The 18,541-nt window shown below is 47.4% G+C and overlaps 1 protein-coding gene across 1 annotated transcript in view; it reads left to right on the forward strand.

Moving 5' to 3' along the window:
• Positions 1-18,541, forward strand: part of LOC143988780 (alpha-1,4-N-acetylglucosaminyltransferase-like) — a 337,591-nt gene that overhangs the window by 36,500 nt on the left and 282,550 nt on the right. The gene's annotated exons all lie outside the window — the stretch shown is intronic.

The raw sequence follows: 18,541 nt of genomic DNA on the forward strand, positions 1-18,541 counted from the left end.
CCATAGCTTGATCAATGACATGACACAATGCATGCTCCATAAAGAAGGCATAAGGTACCATGTCACTGATGGCGCCATGGATGCGACTGACCAGTTTGGTGATCTCCTCAAATGGCTGCATAAGTCTGCATGTGTCGCGCATGAGCAGCCACTGGCGCGGTGAAAAAAAGCCCAGCTCCCCAGAACCTGTTCTGCCGCAGAGTTCATACAGGTAGACGTTAACTGCACGTTTCTGCTGGAGCAGCCTATCAAGCATATAGAAGGTTGAGTTCCATCGTGTCGGGCAATCGCAAATAAGACATCTGACCGGCAGATTGTGTCGCCGCTGAATGTCAGCAAGGAGAGCCATGGCCGTGTAAGATCTTCTGAAATGGACCGAGATTTTCCTTGCCTGCCGCAAGATGTCCTGGACACCAGGGTACTTGACAACGAATCGCTGCACGACCAAGTTTAAGACGTGTGCCATGCATGGCACGTGCATAATTTTGCCCTGTTTCAATGCGCTAAGCAGATTGGCACCGTTGTCATACACCACTTTACCAACTGTCAAATTGAGCGGTGTTAGCCACTGATCTGCCTGTGAACACAAAGCTGAAAGGAGTGCCGGGCCAGTGTGGCTCTTGGCTTCCAGGCACAACAGACGCAGCACCGCATGGCAACGTCTCACCTGGCATGTCGAATAGGTTCTGGGAAGCTTGGGCGGCGCAGCGGAAGAGACACTAGCAGCGGAAAAGGAGGAGTCAGTCGAGGAGGAGAGGGAGGAGGATGGAGTAGGAGGAGGAGGAGAAGAAGAGCCAGGCCTGCATGCAATCCGTGGCGGTAAAACCAAATCTACAGGGGTGCCACAGGTTACATGCTTGACAGCCGTCAGAAGGTTCACCCAGTGGGCAGTAAAAGTGATATACCTTCCCTGCCCGTGTTTGCTAGACCACGTGTCTGTGGTCAGATGTATCTTGGCACCGACACTGTGTGCCAGAGATACATTCACTTGCCGCTGAACATGGCCATATAGATCTGGGATGCCCTTCTCTGAGAAATATTTCCTTCCTGGGACCTTCCATTGTGGTGTTCCAATGGCCACAACTTTTCGAAAGGCCTCCGAGTCCACCAGTTTATATGGCAGTAGTTGGCGGGCTATCAGTTCTGACAAGCCAGCCGTCAACCGTTGGGCAAGAGGGTTATCCGGCGTCATCATTTTTTTTTACGCTCGAACATTAGGCCCGCGGAAGCCTGCCTTTTTGCAGAAAAACATGAGCTTGGCGTGATGGAAGGTGGAGTGGAGGACAATTGTGAGGAGAGAGGAGAAGGAGAAGTAGAAGACGAGGCTGGACGGTGAGAGCCTGGAGTGTGGCTTTGTGTGTTCCGTTGCTCCCACTCGGCTCGGTGATGGCTGCTCATGTGCCTTCTTAAGGCAGTCGTCCCTAGGTGAGTGTTGGGCTTACCGGGACTAATGCATTGACTGCAAAGATTGCAGATGGCAACACTATTGTCAGCAACGGACACATTAAAAAAAGCCCACACTGCGGAGCCATGTGTCGGCGTCCTGGGAGCACCAGATGTGACCGTACATGGTCGATGCCTCGCTCCTGATACATTAGCAGTCTGCTTTGTCCCTCATGTGCAATGTAAGTTATTACTGCTTCTCCTCCCTATCTGCTGGTCCATATCTCCCTCTGAACTCCCCTCCTCTTTCTCTCTTGTGGGCACCCACATGACATCACTAGACACGTCATCATCGACGTCACCTTCCCCACCGCTATAAGTAGAGATCTCGGAGTAGGCAGCAACACCGGGGACCAACCTCCTCCTTGGGCTGATCTGGGTACTGTCGTCAGACTGCTGAGTGGCGGTTCTTGCTACCTCCTCTTCCTGATCCAATGCCAAGAGTGGCTGCGCATCAGAAATGTCTTGATATGGATCGGAAAATAATTCCTGTGACTCAAGCGGAAGGTATGTGGTGGTGGTGGTGGTGGTGTTGTTGGTGGTAGTGTCTTTGGGGGTGCACATAGCAGAGAGTGAAGAAGAGGGCGCAGATCGAGAAGATGAGGAGGGTGCAGAAGAGTAAGGCTGAGTGAGCCACTCAACCAAGTCTGATGCATCCTTTAAAGTAATTGAACGCACCTTCTGCAACTTCCCACTTTGGCTCAAGCCTGTTGCTCCTGCCCTACCCCTACCACCCCTGCGGAAGGGCCTGCCTCTTCCTCTGCCTGTCATTTTTTAAATGACCCTGTGACAAAACTCTCAGTCTCTATACTGATAAAGGACTGCTGCAGAATAGGGCAACAGTCAGCAGTAGTGCACCTCAACCCTATATATTGTGGACCTATACCAGTCCTTAAGGAATAGCAGACTGTATCTCACTCAACCCTATGTACTGTAGTACACTATACCTTACCAGTCCTTATAAGGACCTTTGTGGAACTAGTAGGTTGTGATTAGCAGACTGTACCTCAGTCCCTATGCTGATAAAGGACTGCTGCAGAATAGGGCAGCAGTCAGCAGTAGTGCACCTCAACCTTATATATTGTGGACCTATACCAGTCCTTAAGGAATAGCAGACTGTACCTCACTCAACCCTATGTACTGTAGTACACTATACCTTACCAGTCCTTATAAGGACCTTTTTGGAACGAGTAGGTTGTGATTAGCAGACTGTACCTCAGTCCCTATGCTGATAAAGGACTGCTGCAGAATAGGGCAGCAGTCAGCAGTAGTGCACCTCAACCTTATATATTGTGGACCTATACCAGTCCTTAAGGAATAGCAGACTGTACCTCACTCAACCCTATGTACTGTAGTAAACTATACCTTACCAGTCCTTATAAGGACCTTTGTGAAACTAGTAGGTTGTGATTAGCAGACTGTACCTCAGTCCCTATACTGATAAAGGACTGCTGCAGTATAGGGCAGCAGTCAGCAGTAGTACACCTCAACCCTATATATTGTGGACCTATACCAGTCCTTAAGGAATAGCAGACTGTACCTCACTCAACCCTATGTACTGTAGTACACTATAACTTACCAGTCCTTATAAGGACCTTTGTGAAACTAGTAGGTTGTGATTAGCAGACTGTACCTCAGTCCCTATACTGATAAAGAACTGCTGCAGTATAGGGCAGCAGTCAGCAGTAGTGCACCTCAACCCTATATATTGTGGACCTATACCAGTCCGTAAGGAATAGCAGACTGTACCTCACTCAACCCTATGTACTGTAGTCCACTATACCTTACTAGTCCTTATAAGGACCTTTGTGGAACTAGTGGGTTGTGATTAGGGATGAGCTTCGTGTTCGAGTCGAACATACGTTCGACTCGAACATCGTCTGTTCGCCCGTTCGGCGAATTCCGAACGTTATGGGCCGTTCGCGCCAAATTCGCGTGGTGCTCACGGCCCACAATGCACTGCGTCATCGCAGTGCATTGCTGGCTCATGATTGGCCAAGCATGCACTGTGACCCCGCATGCTTGGCCAATCACAGCGCCAGCAGCGAGGAGAGCCATGATTGGCCACAGGCAGGATGCCTGTGGCCAATCATAGCTCAGGCTGTGTAGTACATGCCCCACACTATATAAGGCCGCCAGCGCGGCGGCCTGGTGTAGTGTGTTGGCGTCTGAAGCAGTTAGTGGGTGTTCTGTGTACCTTCAACACAGTACACACCGATCGTTTTCGGCCGATTTTCGATCTTGCTGTTGTGTAGTGATTGTTGTCTGTGTGCCCTGACTGCAGTATACACCGCTATATTCACCTCACCTATATAGCTAGTGATCTATCTTTTATAATAGAGCTTGCAGTCAGTAGTGTTAGGAGCTTGTGCGTGCTGTCTGCGTGCTCTGTACCCAGTACACACCGCTATATCCACCTACATAGCTCTTCTCTATTTGAGCCCACTTGCCATCTGCAGGAGTTATTGGAAGTTGTGTGTGCCTCCAGCACAGCACAGTATACATCTGTATATACCCCTTTATCTCTGGTGTTCTATAAAAAAGGCATCTGCAGGAGTTAGTGGGTTTTTTGTGCCTCCAGCACAATATACACCTGTATTTACCCTTTATTGCTGTTCTCTAATAGAGCCATCTGCAGGGCTTAGTGGGTGTTGTGTGACTCAATTACAGTATACCCCTTTATCTCTGGTGTTCTATAATAAAGGCATCTGCAGGAGTTAGTTAGTGGGTGTTGTGTGACTCCAGCACAATATATACCTGTATCTACCGTTTATTGCTGTTCTCTAATAGAACCATCTGCAGGGCTTAGTGGGTGTTGTGTGACTCCATTACACTGCTGTTTTACCCAACTCCCTTCAGGCCATTACCATGTCTGGAAGGCCAGCAAGGAGAGGCAGACAAGCACGAGCCGATAAAAGAGGGCAAGCAGGCTCTGTGTCTAGAGACAACAGTGCTGGTCGTGGACGCGGTGCATTGTCATCAGCACGTGGCCATGGGACACTTCTTCTTTTCGGCAGCTGGACATGTTGAACCGCAACATGCCAACGACTTGGTAGAGTGGATGACCAAGCCCTCTTCATCCTCCTCATCCTCTCTCACCCAGTCTCAGGGTACTAGCAAAGCAGCTGCCAACGCATCGTCTTCCCTCCTCTCAATGTCATCATCAGTGACTCCTTCCCTAGACCCACCACGTCCTCCTGAGGAGTCTCCTGAACTCTTTGAGCACAGTGTTGGGTACATGCTCCAGGAGGATGCCCAGTGTTTTGTGGGCTCTGATGATGACACTCAGCTAGAGGAAGGCAGTAGCGTGAGCGCAGAGAGAGGGGATGCCCAAGAAGGACAGCAATCTGGCAGTCATGTTCCACAAGCTGCAGCATACTGCCAGGTTTGCTACAGCGATGAAGAGGGAGGGGATGATGAGGGCACTGACTCCACGTGGGTGCCTGGAAGGAGAGAGGAGGGGGAGGAGGAGGAGGCACATGTCCAACGAGGCAGGATGCCCTCCGGGGGCCAGCTTAGGGGCAGCACACCGACTGAATCACACCGCAGAGCTCCGCCTGTGCAGGGCGCTGCCTCTGCGCGTTATTCTAAAAGTTCTTTGGTGTGGGCCTTTTTTGAGACGAGTGCATCAGATCGCACCGCTGCTATTTGCAACATATGTCTCAAGCGTATCTCGCGTGGCCAAAACATCAGCCGCTTGGGCACCACATGCTTGACCAGACATATGTTGACCTGCCATGCAGCTCGTTGGCAAGCGTACCTCAAAGACCCACACCAAAGAACAAAGCGGACCTCTCCTTGCTCCTCATCAGCTGGCATCTCCAACCCCACTAGACCTTCAGTCCTCTCTGAAACCTGCTCTGAGAGGAATGAAGGTGTAGAATTAGGTGTGTCACAGCCAAGTGCTTCCGGGAACTCTGCTAGCGGTACACCCACGTCCGATTATAGCAGGCAAATGTCCCTGCCCCAGCTGCTGGACCGGCGAAAGAAGTTCACTCCCAGCCATCCACAGCGGTTGAATGCTAGCTTGGCTAAATTGCTAGCACTTCAACTGCTGCCTTTTCAGTTGGTAGACTCGGCCCCCTTCCGTGAGTTTGTACAATGTGCGGTTCCTCAGTGGCAGGTCCCCAAACGCTACTTTTTCTCACGGAAGGTGATTCCGGCTCTCTACCGGCATGTGGAAGGCAATGTCCTTGCCTCGCTGGACAGGGCGGTCAGCGGTAAGGTGCATATTACCGCTGACTCATGGTCCAGCAGGCATGGACAGGGACGTTACCTGTCTTTCACGGCCCATTGGGTCACTCTTCTGGCAGCTGGGAAGGATGCAGGACAAGGTGCAGTAGTGTTGGAGGTTGTTCCGCCACCACGCCTCCAAAATGCTACTATTGGTTGTGACACACCTCTCTCCTCCACCCCCTCCTCTTCTTCTTCCTCCATGGCCTCTTCCAGTGCTCTGTTCTCAGAACCAGCGGTGCTTCATAGGCGTTCCAGGGGCTACGCAAGTACGCAGGCAAAACGATGCCATGCCGTGCTTGCGCTGGTTTGTTTGGGGGACAGGAGCCACACTGGGGCGGATGTTTTGTCAGCTCTGCAGGGGCAGGCCGAGAGGTGGTTGACGCCACGCCAGCTTAAGCCAGGAATGGTGGTTTGTGACAATGGCACCAACCTCCTCTCCGCCCTCCGACAGGGACAACTGACCCATGTGCCCTGTGTAGCTCACGTCCTTAACCTGGTGGTGCAGCGGTTCTTGGGCAGGTACCCCGGCTTACAGGATGTCCTGAAGCAGGCCAGGAAAGTCTGTGTGCATTTCCGCCGATCATTTAATGCCTGTGCTCGGCTGGCTGAGCTCCAAAAGGAGTTGAACCTGCCCAAGAACCGCCTTATATGTGACATGCCCACCAGGTGGAACTCAACGTTGGCCATGCTGCAGCGGCTGCACACGCAGCAGAGGGCCATCAATGAGTACCTGTGCGACTACGGCACCAGGACAGGGTCAGGGGAGCTTGGTTTTTTCTCACCATGCCAGTGGGGCATGATCAGGGATGCATGCACTGTCCTGTCACCGTTTGAGGAGGCCACAAGGATGGTGAGCAGTGACAGTGCATGCATCAGTGACACTGTACCTCTTGTCCACCTCTTGGAGCATACGCTGCCTGGAAAAATGGACAGGGCACTTGAGGCAGAACAGAGGCAGGAAGAGGAGGACTTCCTTGCCTCTCAAGGCCCCCTTTATCCAGACAGTGTTCCTGCTGTGCCACCCATCACACAGGAAGAGGATGAGGAGGAGGAAGAGGAGGAGGAGGATGATTGTGTCAGCATGGAGGTGGAGGCTGGCACTCAGCATCAGCAGCAGCAGCAGTCTTGTAGGAATGATTTACAGTCCCAAGAAACACGTGGACTTGTACGTGGCTGGGAGGAGGTAGCTGCGGATCATGTTGCCCTTAGTGACCCAGAGGACTCCGGACCGAATGCCTCAGCTAACCTACACTGCATGGCCTCCCTGATCCTGCAAAGCCTGCGGAAGGATCCTCGTATTCTTCGGATCAAGGAGAGGGACCATTACTGGCTGGCCACTCTCCTTGATCCACGGTACAAGGGTAAGGTTGCCGACCTTATCTTGCCATCGCAGAGGGAGCAGAGGATGAGACATCTCCGGGAGGCCTTGCAGAAAGGTCTGTGCAACGCGTTCCCAGAGACTGGGAGGTTACAAACTCCTGGTCCTGGACAACGTGTTGCTGAGGCATCGGTCAGAAGGAGCGGTGGAGAAGGTGGCCGTCTGACTGATGCTTTCAGACAATTTTTTAGTCCGCAGCCCCAAGGTATGATCGGTTCCAGCACCCATCGCCAGCGTCTGATTTACATGGTGCAGGAATACCTAGGGGCAAGGTCAGACTTGGACACCTTTCCCACCGAAAATCCTCTGGCTTACTGGGTCTTGAGGTTGGATCACTGGCCAGAGCTTGCACAGTATGCAATTGAGCTACTGGCCTGTCCTGCATCCAGCGTTCTTTCGGAAAGGACCTTCAGTGCTGCTGGTGGCTTTGTTACTGATCACAGGGTGCGCCTGTCCACCGAATCAGTTGATCGACTGACATTCATCAAGATGAATCAGTCTTGGATCACCCACAGCTACCAAGCACCTGAAGCTGATGTAACAGAATATTTTTTTTTGAAATATCACATCCCTTCAAGACTGCCTATGCTGATGCTGAGTGACTGTCCTGTTATGTTGATTGTCTATCCTCTTCCTCCTCCGCTGATATGTTGGAAGAACATTTCTGGTTCTGGGTGATACCTAAGGCCCAATTTTTCTGCCCCTGTTTAACAGGGGCGTTTAAGTACAATTTTTGATGCAATGCTTTGCAGCAGGGCTAATTCCTGCAATCAAACAAGAGTATATGGGAGAGGTTGCAGTGTGGTGGCACCAGCACCAGTGCCTAAGGCCCAATTTTTCTGCCCCTGTTTAACAGGGGCGTTTAATTACAATTTTTGATGCAATGCTTTGCAGCAGGGCTAATTCCTGCAATAAAACTAGAGTATATGGAAGAGGTTGCAGTGTGGTGGCACCAGCACCAGTGCCTAAGGCCCAATTTTTATGCCCCTGTTTAACAGGGGCGTTTAATTACAATTTTTGATGCAATGCTTTGCAGCAGGGCTAATTCCTGCAATAAAACTAGAGTATATGGCAGAGGTTGCAGTGTGGTGGCACCAGCACCAGTGCCTAAGGCCCAATTTTTATGCCCCTGTTTAACAGGGGCGTTTAGTTACAATTTTTGATGCAATGCTTTGCATCAGGGCTAATTCCTGCAATAAAACTAGAGTATATGGCAGAGGTTGCAGTGTGGTGGCACCAGCACCAGTGCCTAAGGCCCAATTTTTCTGCCCCTGTTTAACAGGGCGTTTAATTACAATTTTTGATGCAATGCTTTGCAGCAGGGCTAATTCCTGCAATAAAACTAGAGTATATGGCAGAGGTTGCAGTGTGGTGGCACCAGCACCAGTGCCTAAGGCCCAATTTTTCTGCCCCTGTTTAACAGGGGCATTTAAGTACAATTTTTGATGCAATGCTTTGCAGCAGGGCTAATTCCTGCAATAAAACTAGAGTATATGGGAGAGGTTGCAGTGTGGTGACACCAGCAGCAGTGCCTAAGGCCAAATTTTTCTGCCCCTGTTTAACAGGGACATATAATTACAATTCTTGATATAATATTTCACAGGAGGGCCCCTTCCTGTGCCCACCCAGAGTAACGGTGAGGACTTATAGTGTTGTGGCACCAGCACCACAACCACCAAAGGTCAATTTTTCTACCACTGTTCAACAATGGCATGTAATTACAATTCTTGATATAATCGTTCACAGCAGGGCGCTCCAGCGCCCACCAAGAGTCACTTTGAGGGCTTACAATGTTGTGGCAAAACCAACACCTTGTTCCACCATTTCTGCAGAGCATATAGGGCAGGCCCCTACTTTCAAACATCCAATTTACAAACATCTCCTACTTGCAAACGGAAGGAGACAACAGCAAGTGAGATGAAAAAAGATGGACGACAAAACAAATTATACAGGGGTGATAACCCTTCCCTATGTTTTCCAAAAAGCTTAAAAATAGTTTTTTTGACTGGAGCTACACTTTAAAAATGTACCAGTTGAAAATTACAAACAGATTCAACTTAACACAACAAACCTACACAGTCCCTGTCTTGTTTGCACCGCCTGTATACTGCTGTTCTGAGTATATAGGGCCTGGGGGCCACACGCATTTCCTTTTTTTAATATGGGTACAGGGTTCCCCTTAATATGCGTACAAGACCCAAATAGGCTGGTAATGGGCAGGGAGGGCTACCCATGCCATTTTTCTCAATGATTTTCAACCATATTGCAGGAACCAGATATAACATTAAAACCGCAAGCAGTTTTAAATGGTGTTATTTCCGTTTAATGTCATTTTGTGCAGGGACTGTTCTAAACACGAGAAACACGTGGCACTTCACAGGCATACTACAGACACCCCCCAGGCACCATATTTAAAGGAATATTTCACTTTTTTTTTCACTTTAATCGTCATTAAAATCAGTGCTCCCGCCAAAACGGCCATTTTTAAAAACATTTTATGCATTGACCCATGTCCCCTGGGGCAGGAGCCAGGCCCCCAAACCCTTTTTAGGACAGTATCTTGCATATTAGCCGTTAAAATTAGCACTTTTAATTTCGAACGTTCAAGTCCCATAGACTTCAATGGGGTTCTAAAGTTCGTTCGAATTTGGGGTCCGTTCGAAGTTCTGGTGCGAACCGAACTGGGGGGTGTTCGGCTCATCCCTAGTTGTGATTAGCAGACTATACCTCAGTCCCTATACTGATAAAGGACTGCTGCAGAATAGGGCAGCAGTCAGCAGTAGTGCACCTCAGCCCTATATATTGTGGACCTATACCAGTCCTTAAGGAATAGCAGACTGTACCTCACTCAACCCTATGTACTGTAGTACACTATACCTTACCAGTCCTTATAAGGACCTCTGTGGAACTAGTAGGTTGTGATTAGCAGACTGTACCTCAGTCCCTATACTGATAAAGGATTGCTGCAGAATAGGGCAGCAGTCAGCAGTAGTGCACCTCAACCCTATATATTGTGGACCTATACCAGTCCTTAAGGAATAGCAGACTGTACCTCACTCAACCCTATGTACTGTATTACACTATACCTTACCAGTCCTTATAAGGACCTTTGTGGAACTAGTAGGTTGTGATTAGCAGACTGTACCTCAGTCTTTATACTCATAAAGGGCTACTGCAGCAGAAGGGCAGCATTCAAGTATAATATTCTTTCTATATTTGGAAGAAAGAATATTATACGTGTACAAGCCTATTACCATACCAGTCCTGAAAAGAACCTTTGCGGACCTAATAGTAACAGCTACTGATTAAACTGACTGTCCCTCGCTGCCACACACAGCTTCCTGCCTGTCCCTATTTAAACTGACAAAACACAGGCTGCTGCAACAATAACTTGAATAGCACTCAAAACTATATCCTGTACTACTTTACCATACCAGTCCTAAAAAGGACTTTTGTGGACCTAATAGTAATAGCTAATGATTAAACTGACCCTCTCTCTACACTGACAAAAGACAGGCTGCTGCAACAATGACTTGAATAGCAGTGCCTCAAACCTATATCCTGAACTACACCTAACACCTATACCATACCAGTCCTTAAAATAACTTTTGTGGACCTAATAGCTAGCGATTTGGGTCACTGCAGTCTCTCCCTGCTCCACACAGCAACCTCTCCCTATAGTGACAGTAGAAAGAATGTAAAATGGCCGCCGGATCGGGTCTATTTATAAGTTAGGGGGAATGTCCAAATGTCCATGTGCTGTAATGTCTCAATTGGCTGTCCTGTACCACATGATGGATGTGTCATCATAGGTCAAAGTTCTTTTACACAGTAAACACGGAAGTCCACCGGGCGAACAGCGGCAATAGTCCGTCGATCTGGCGGACTGCGAAAAGCGAAACGACCGCCAGGCGAACCGTTCGGCCATCCCTACTCACCAACCCCCACGTAGGGGCAGTCTAGGGGGATTGCATATTGTTCTGGTGTGGGATCCCCTTGCCCGCCCAACACCGCATAGTTTCTCACACCACTAGAGACCGTGGTAAAAGCCTCCACCTGTACATAACCTAATTCTATATTCGGACGCAACCTTTACGGAAAACTCTTGCCTCCACCCTTGCATTGTCTCCCACCACCTCTTACCCCTACCTTACCCTCTCTACAGCCCCCCCCCCCATCATGACGGACACAGATCCTTCTAATGACACCTTCCCATCTCAGACACACCCAACGAATGCTCTTAAGATGTACTCGCTTAACATCAGAGGCCTCAACACCGCCGAAAAGAGATCCCGGCTACTATATACCCTGCACAGAGCTAAAGCCCACATAGCCCTCTTACAAGAGACACACTTTCGCACAGATGCTATCCCCAAACTCAAAAATAGACAATACCCTATAGTTTATCATGCGACAAACGACCACGTGAAATCCAAGGGGGTCTCTATATTACTATCCAAAACCTGCCCCATCGCCATCACAGATGTTCAAAGTGATCCACAGGGACGTTAATTATTCATTAACGGCCACATCTACAACAGGCCCATCACCATAGCAAATATATATGCCCCGAACTCTAAACAAGTGACCTTCTTCCGGAAAACCATGTCACAACTCAATGCCTTCCAAACAGGGGTTGTCATATTGGGCGGAGATTTTAATGTACCTTTGACACCCTCACTTGACACCTTCAACGGCACAACTTGCCTAAAGTACAGCGCATTGAGCGACATAAAATCACAATTGCAAATACTAACTCTGCATGACACATGGCGCACTCTACACCCTTATGTGAAAGACTTCACCTTCTTCTCACCCCCACATAATAAATATTCTAGAATCGACCATTTCTTTATAACACAAGCAGATATTCAATGCCTAGAAAGATCCATGATTGAACCTTTGCTCCTGTCAGATCACAACCCAATTACTGTAGCACTTACGTTAGAGCAAAACGGTCCCAGGTCTGCCATCTGGCGGCTAGATGACACTTTGCTGCTTGATACGGACAATAAGGCCTCTATTGCAGAATGCCTTTTTCATTATTTCACTGAAAATACTGCAGCTGAGACACCGTGCACGTCAGTCTGGGCAGCGCACAAATGTGTGGTGCGCGGACTACTTATATCCATTACCGCAAAGAGAAACAAGTGTCGGAAGGCATATCTGGATTCCTTATATAAACGCATTCAATCCCTTGAACGGGTTCACAAACGCACTCTGGCCGACGCATGTCTTGACGAGCTTACTAAAGCCAGGGAACTCTTATTGGAAGAGCTCCAGAAAACACTGAAGCGTAAATTCGCGCTGACACATAAAATTTTCTATGAATTTGGCAATAAGGCCGGTAAGTTTTTGTCGAGGGCCCTTCAGAAAAAGAAAGCGACTTACACTATACATAAAATTGTAACGCCTAATGGGGATTCTGTGATTGACGCTGACGCTATAGCACAACACTTTGTGACCTACTTCCATTCGCTTTATAACTTACTGCACCAGACTCCCACGTGCAACAGACCGGAGCTAATAAAGGCCTTCTTATTCAAATACACCCCACCCCCCATAGATCCCACTGACCGGCATACCCTGGACTCTCCCTTGTCCGCAGAAGAAGTGACTCTCGCCCTTAAACAGCTAAAATCGGGCAAAAGTCCAGGCCCAGACGGACTATCGGCAGCATATTATAAATATTTTTCGGATCTGTTAGTGCCCCATTTCCTCAAATCCTTTAATAACCTTTCTTCTTCCACCCATTCCGCTACAGATCTCCTAGAAGCGCACATTACGCTGATTCACAAACCAGGCAAGGAAGACACGCTGATTCCCAATTATCGCCCTATCTCTCTACTTAACGTAGGTATCAAGTTATATGCTAAAATACTGGCAAATCGTAACATGCCCCTACTTCCCAAACTCATATCGACCGACCAAGTTGGATTTATCCCTGGCAGAGAAGCCAGGGATAACACCACCAAGACCCTGAACATTCATCACTGGCTAACCATATCTCAAAATAAAGGCTTTTTCCTATCTTTGGACGCGGAGAAGGCGTTCGACAGGTTGGCATGGGATTATATGATACCCGTGTTACTACACTTTGGAATCCCCCCACGAATGGTACAAATGATAAAGATCTTGTACTTGACCCCTACAGCTAGACTATGGGTCAATGGCCACCTGTCGAACGCCTTCTCCATCACCAACGGAACTTGTCAGGGATGCCCTCTTTCCCCGATTATTTTTGTATTGACTTTGGAGCCACTGCTTTGCATGCTTAGGGAAAACCCAAACATCAAAGGGATAGACATTAAAGATACACAATATAAACTTGCCGCATATGCGGATGATATTATGTTATTCTGAAATTATTATTTCCAATTTAAAAATAGATTTTGAAAAATCGAAAGCTTTGAACATCTCACTACCTGAAAATGTCGTCTCACAATGCCGCCTTAATTACCCCTTTTGCTGGGAACATAGTGCTTTAACATACCTGGGCATCAAAATCCCCACAGATCTGTCACAGCTATATGAACAAAATTTTACTCCAGCACTTCTTAAACTTCAAGAGGACCTTCAGAAGTGGCATAAAGGTCCCTTTTCATTGTTCGGCAGAATAGCAATCCTAAAAATGAATGTCCTCCCCAGAGTACTATACTTGCTACAAACTATCCCCATAGAGGTCCCCAAATCATTCTCTTTCACACATATAAAAACCTCTGCAGAAAATTTCTATGGTCTCACCATCCCCCCCGACTGAGTTGGGCTAAACTTATACTCCCTAAACAATATGGAGGCCTGGGACTACCAGATATCCATACCTATTATAATGTCAATTTTCTCAGAATAGTAGACATAGTACACAGTAGTGTCATATACATCAAAAGGATAAGGCCTAGATTCAAATGGAAAATGCAATCGCTCCAATCCCGACATCCAACCTTACATGGATCTCTAAACACGCCACCCCTGCTGCATGCACAATGCACCCCCTGATAGGTCCCACTTTGCAAGCATTCCGACAAACATGTCGGTCTCTTAATATCGACGTGTCACACGGACCAATGACACCCCTATCGTTAAACCCGGACTTCCCTCCAGACCTTGCAGGCAACGGATCCAGACATCCAAGACATAGACCCTCATACAGAGCACACCATTTCTTTGAACACGGTGCCCTAGTATCATATCCTGCTATGGTCGCTAAATTCCCTGAACTGTGTTTACCATTTTTAAAATTTCTCCAAATTAGACATTTTTTCACATCAACAAAACCATTCTCACAGTGGCACAGAGATCTCAGCCCCTTTGAATCACTGTGTACCAGCAAGGAACCTCAAAAACACTTGATCTCGACTATTGTCAAGCTGCTGAGCTCAGACTTCACTCCACACAAACCCATCATACAGCTATGGGAAAAAGATACAGCGACCAATCTGAACAATGATAACTGGGCTATAATATATGAACACACACACAAGGGGACTGTAAATATATTGGCGCAAGAAAATTGATATAAGATCTATTCCAGATGGTACCGCACCCCTGACAAAGTACACCAATTTGTCCCTGATGTTCCCCCGACTTGTTGGAGATGCAACGCAGCCAACTGCAATTTCTTACATATTTGGGGGGATTGCCCATTACTCCAGCCATACTGGAAGGAGATTCACAGCAACATTATTAAAATCACTACTTACCACCCAGAATTCTCCCCAGCACAATACCTGCTACACCACCCGCCGATACCGAAACACATTTATTGGAAGTCTCTCATTCTACACATGATCAACGCAGCCACCCAGTGCATTCCCCGACACTGGAGAGCTGCGATACCACCGACTGTTGAGGAATGGTACCGACAGATTGATAGGATTGAAGATATGGAAAGACTGATTCACCAAGCACATGACAGACATACCAAATTCACCCACACGTGGGCATGCTGGATACAATTCCGAATATCGATAAACAACACCAGCACTGACTCCTCCCACCCACCATGAAGTAACACTGGGTTAAGTGACCTCCTGAATATGTTCATGACCGTCATCCCCACACCCGACCTTTCAACCCTTATTCTTGCCCTTACCCTGGATGCTCCTCAGAAGAGGCCCGCTAATTCCTTCCCTCTCCTCTCACCTACTACTCACGTTACCCAACAGACACTATACCGTACCCCCCCCTCCCCCATTGGTTCACACCTGCTCCACCTTTACACATAGGAACATTCACACACGTCTACCTACGACAAGTAGAGGAGACACATTCAATTGACCCTGTCAAATCTCCTCATGTGTAAAACCCCTCAGTTGACACCTCTTGCCCATCCACAGTGAGTTCTCCTTAGGGGTGGATGGCTAAACTAGAGATTTGATGAGGGTAATATGGGCCCTCCTTAGACGCATCCCAATCACTGAACAAACTATCATACACCATTAAGCTGAGCAATTTACCAGAGCTGGATTCATTGCATTTGCTCCTATCGAGCACAGCGCCGGGAAGATGCTGCAGAACAACTACGCTCACCCCCGGACTCTTTACTGACTTACTTCTGGGCTTATATTTTAAGCTATTTGGTGGACAACTGCAGGAGAATCCACGTTAGTTGAAACTGTTCATTTTTCGTTTTTTCTTCTTCTTATGTGCCCTTCTACCGGGCAGCAACTGCTTCCTTAGTTGAATTCACACTCAGTTACTGCAAGCCGAGCTGTACTTTCCTTGTTTTACTGTTCCCTGCATATGTAACTTCTGTATGTATGTATACTATGATTGTACTCTACAATTTTCAATAAACTTTGTGGAAAAAAAAAAGTCTTTGTCACAGACGTTGTTGCAGAACACATAGGAAACTAAGCTTTAGAACACTTGTAGGATACCTGGATCTTTCAGCCTGCTTGGCGATATCCACAAGACCATATTCTCTCGGTTACTTCAGCCCTTCCAGGCTCTTGTTAAGAAAACCAACCTGTGTATGGTGTTCTTCTAAAGAGTCCTCCCCTGGAGTGCTCAAAGTACTCTGGGTCTCTCCCGAACCGGAGACGGCACCCAACCACCTCAGAATACTCTGTTAGTTTCCGAGACAAGCCCCGAGACATCAAAGTCGAATGGATCCGCACCCCAGGCCATAGCAGACCCCAGGCCATGGAGGACCAGGACCATGTAATCAGCACTTCATACTGGACCGGAACCCAGAACCACGTGACGTCCGCATCTTAAATACCCTCTCCCAGAGGGCACAGCGAGAGGGCCACTCCCACTGACCTGGCTCCGAAAGAGAGTAACTTAAGCACCTGACCAGGCCCACCGGAGACAGTGCCCCCTGTGGCCAGGCTGAACATCTTACAGTCTAGTCAAACTGATGCAGAGGTCCAATTTAGACAAATAAATCCCAAACCAAACTGCAGTTTAGGTAAAGTTTAACTTTGAAAAAATGCATAGCACATGCTCTTCAGGAGCCACCACTACATATATTAAATACACTGCCTGCGCACCACTAACTAACCCACCTGCCTAATCTAGCTCAATCTATCTCTGTCCACACACTATACATGGCTGCTATGTAAACAGCCCTATATAGTGTGGGGCGTGGACTTAGTCCCCCTGAGCCATGATTGAATGAATTAATTCAATTTAATGAATGAATTTCCCACGAAGGCCCCATAATATTCGCTGTTCGGTCAACGGGCGGACACCCGATGCTGCAGTCAAACTTACGTTCAGCTGGAACATCAAGCTCATCAAGCTAAGGAGGCACTTCTCCGCTATGTAAAGGGACATTTACACTGATCACCAGTGTAGCCAGGGATTCTAAAATGACTACCAAGGTAATGAGGGATTCTACACTGGCCACCATGTAGGCAAGTGCAGTCTGCTGTCTCTACTGCAGGTGGCAATCTATTGCAGCAGCGATGAAGAGGGAGAGGAGATCATGGGGAACATGGTTCCTTTATAGTTTCTATTTAAAACCCTGGACCCTCGGTTTGGCACGCTTTATGCAAGTGGGTAATGTAGGGAAAAGTTAGGGACCGTTCCTGATGAAGAGGGAAAGCGTAGGGTCGCATCTCTCTGACAAACTTCCTGATTGGGCACAAGACGGCCAGGCTGCGGTCTGTCCTCTCCCAGCAGACGTTGTTGGTTTGGCTGGATCCTGCTTCTTTACGTTATTGGAACCCGGGTCTATTGTGAACTGTTTCTGCATTACTTTAATACAAGTTTTACATTGCACCTGACTGTGAATTGTTGCTACTGCACCACTCTGCACCCCACCTACAATCAGTTTAATTAGGGCTTTTTACTGACCGTCAATGGTTCATTGACCACCAATGTTACCGGAGACTTTCACGGACTACCAATGCAGTAGGGTCATTTCTCTGACCACCAATGAAACGGTATTTACGCTGACCATCAGTGTTAGAGGATCTAAACTGTAGAATGATTATTAGACAATATGATTACATGATATGTCACTTGATTTAGCATGAAGAAGGTAGAAGAAAATAAACTCTTCATGATCATTGGCACCGTATGTATGTGTTTTAAATATGTTAATGGTATTAAAAAAAAAAAATCCCCAGTAATATATTTTTATAAAGTAACAATTTTATTAAATTAAGTGAGAAATGTATTTATAAGATGATAGAAGAGGGGTGGTTGTTTGAAGGAGCTTAAGCCCTGGTTCACACTTGTCATGTGACTTGACAGTTAAAAGTCACATGACAAGTCGCACCCCATTTGCTACAATGGAACCATTGTTTGTTCTGTACTTATGCAAATTAAAACAACGATATTGAGCTGGAGGTTTTTTGTTTTAGACCTCTTTTTCACAATACATTACAGTAGTTAAGAATGCTTAACATATTGATTACTTGTGGCTCCACTTTTAACATCCAATTCATTTAACAACCTGGTCATTGGAACGTAACCTGGTCTTAAAGAGCCTGGAAGTAAACCCTGATGGGTTTACTTCCTCTTTGTCTCCCTGCAAAGGTAAAGCATAATGGACTACTATGCATAGCATAGTAGTCCATTATGTGTCACTTACCTGACACAGGAGCCATCGATGTCACCGCTGTCCCCTGTAGTTCGGAGCATCCATCTTCTCGGTGGGTCTCGCTGCTCCGCCGCTGTCATTCTGTGAAGCCGCAATGACGTCACTCCCGCTATTTTTAGCAGCAACATACTGGTATTCATCAAATAGTACTAGTCCCTTGACTGGTGTATTGGCCAAGGGTTTATTGAGGCTGTCCTTGTTCTCATTAATGTAAAACTGTCCTGTCCTATAAAGTGTATTGGTATGCCCGCACTGCCAAAGTGATAAATAGGAAACTGTGGTATAACTGCTGCAATCACCGAAAAGGTCTATCATTGACCAATAAAGAATGGGTAAAAGTGGATGGTGCTGTGCTGTTGTTCTAGATGGTGTAATAAAGTCATAACAATAAAGATAAAGAATATAGTCAAGTCCTTAGTAAAAGTGCTAGC

This window comes from Lithobates pipiens, unplaced genomic scaffold (assembly GCF_037356315.1).
Source record: "Lithobates pipiens isolate NorthernLeopardFrog02 unplaced genomic scaffold, aLitPip1_a1.2 Scaffold_18, whole genome shotgun sequence".
NCBI lineage: Eukaryota > Metazoa > Chordata > Amphibia > Anura > Ranidae > Lithobates > Lithobates pipiens.